Genomic DNA, 2,416 nt, shown 5'->3' on the forward strand with positions numbered 1-2,416 from the left:
GGGAGGGAGGGAGGGAGGGAGGAAGGAAGGAAGGAAGGAAGGAAGGAAGGAAGGAAGGAAGGAAGGAAGGAAGGAAGGAAGGGCGAGCTGAAAGAAGGGAGGGAAGGGGAGGAAATGAAAAGAAAAGAAAATGGAGATATTTTGCAACTCGCCATGGGAATAAAAACATTCAAGATGTGGAAGCAGACATCACACAGATTGGGTCTCGTAAGCTGATCGCACACCTTTTTCAAATGGAGGGGAGAGAACAAATGTAAATTATTGACAAAGGAAAAGGGCCTGCCAAGTGTCCCTAGGAGCAGAAACTAGAAAGAACATTAGTGCCTTGATGTAACTGAGCATGAATTAGTTCAGGCCTCCAAAGTGCTCGGTAAAACATGGCCCAGGACAGGATCGAGGTTGGAAAGTCATGATCTAGGAGTCTGGGGTGCAAGCCGCAGCAGAAACTGCCAAGAAACCAAAGGCTCGGCTTTGCCTTTGAATTGGCCTTATACATCATCCACATCAAATTGAAATGCATATTAACCACAAAGAGATTCATCTTGTCATGGGTCTCAGCACAACGATGTTTGGACTTTGTTCTCCTGGACAACAAAGCGAGGGAAGAGACTGGCTGACTTTGTCTTGTTTAGAATACTTTAAGTCATCCTCTGCTATTGATAGAAAATTTCTGAGATGCTTACACTAGATGAGGTCAGTTGCTATTGCAGGCAGATTTCTGAGTTTGAGGCCAGCCTGGTCTACAAAGTGAGTTCCAGGACAGCCAGGGCTATACAGAGAAGCCCTGTCTCGAAAAACTAAAAAAAAAAAAAGAAAAAAAAGAAAGAAAGAAAGAAATTGTTCCAGAATTCAAAAGCCACAAATCCTGAAAAGATGAAACCTACACATGAGAATGCCCAACCAACTCCTGAAATGTATTTATAGAAAGCACACACTTGAGCTTGGCATTATGAAAGTTCAAAACACATGTAGAAACTCCCTAGCATGAATGCCAGTAGGCACAAGAAATGACAAGATTCCCAAGTAATGTGGCAATATAAAATAGGTTTTTAAAGTGATATGATAATAATAATAAAATCCAAATAAGGAAATAGCATCTATAAAATAAGTATGTTGCAAAGCAAGGGAAGTTTAGTTTCTGCCAAAGCAATTCTAAAAATTAGAAAAAAAATACAGTTATAGAAACAGGAAAATCAGCTGAAGAGAGAATTAGGAAAGTGGGAGATAGAGCCGTAGAAATCACTCAAATTGTAACACCAAGGGATAAAGAATCAAAAACATGAGGGAGAAGTTAAGAGATTGACTCCGGATCTAACAGTTGCTCTTATGGGACAAAATTGCAAGATAGAAAGCTAGAATAAAAAGAGAAACTGACAAAGAACTGGTTCAGAATTCAAGAAAGAAAGCAGCAGAATTATAAAGAAGACAGTCGTGCATTTCAAGCCAGAGGGATGAAAATGAATCCTTTACTAATACAAGGCAGAGTAATGTAGTCAAGAGAAGACCACTTATGAAGTTACACTGTTTCTAACTTTAGATGACACATTCTCCATCAGGGGTCACTAAAAGTATACTTTGAATAGGCTGTATAACAACCCCTTGGGGACACTAGGGGGTAGTGGTGAGCAACAGGGGCAATCAGCTCTGTCCCCCTGAGGGTAAAAACAACCCATTCTCCAGTTTGCTGCGTGGATAAACTGCTGTGCTTGTCTGTTTAGTCTTGAATGTCCTTGAGAGAGCCAAGTATTGAAGGTTTGCTGGTCAGTCTGTAGCACTACTAGGAAGTACGGGAACTTTTGGTCACTGGAAGCTAGTTTGTTTGTTTGTTTTTTATCTTTTTACTTACTCATTTTACATCCTGCTCACTGCCCCCTCCCCTCTCTGTGTTAAACAAGCCTCCTGTGCCATAGGCTACACCCATGTAAACAACACTCCCATAGATTCACCTTAAGAAGCGCAAGCCAATGGCAGCTCTGAACGCATCCACCCAAACACTCTTTAATTCCTTTAACTGGGTTACCTCAGGTCCTTTGTCACAGTAACAGAAAGCTGACTCTTGCAGTAGGTGAGGTCTACTAAAGACATCATCATCTTATGGATATCTTCAACTTAAAATCGATTTATCAAATTGTTGCTTCACTGCAAATCAAGTAGCAACCTTGTCTTCCATTTCTTACGTCACATCCGAAAGGGTGTGTTCGGGTTTTTGACCCCAGGACAAGGGACTGAGGTACATATTTTACATACCAAAGCAGACCTGGCCTACAGGCTTTCCCAGCATCCTTTAGTCCCTACCTGGAATACCCTGCCCCCCCCCACACACACACACACCCTGAACTTTCCAGCCCAGGGGCTGGGCTGCCCTTCCCCCAGGGGCTCCTCCCTGTATAATCCAGACATTTTGGTTCCTCCTTTC

At 42.3% G+C, this 2,416-nt stretch overlaps 1 protein-coding gene across 1 annotated transcript in view; it reads right to left on the reverse strand.

The window, feature by feature from the left end:
• Window positions 1-2,416, reverse strand: part of Slc38a4 (solute carrier family 38 member 4) — a 36,015-nt gene that overhangs the window by 24,136 nt on the left and 9,463 nt on the right. The window lies entirely within an intron of this gene.

Source organism: Mus pahari, chromosome 17, assembly GCF_900095145.1.
Source record: "Mus pahari chromosome 17, PAHARI_EIJ_v1.1, whole genome shotgun sequence".
In the NCBI taxonomy this organism is placed as follows: Eukaryota; Metazoa; Chordata; class Mammalia; order Rodentia; family Muridae; genus Mus; species Mus pahari.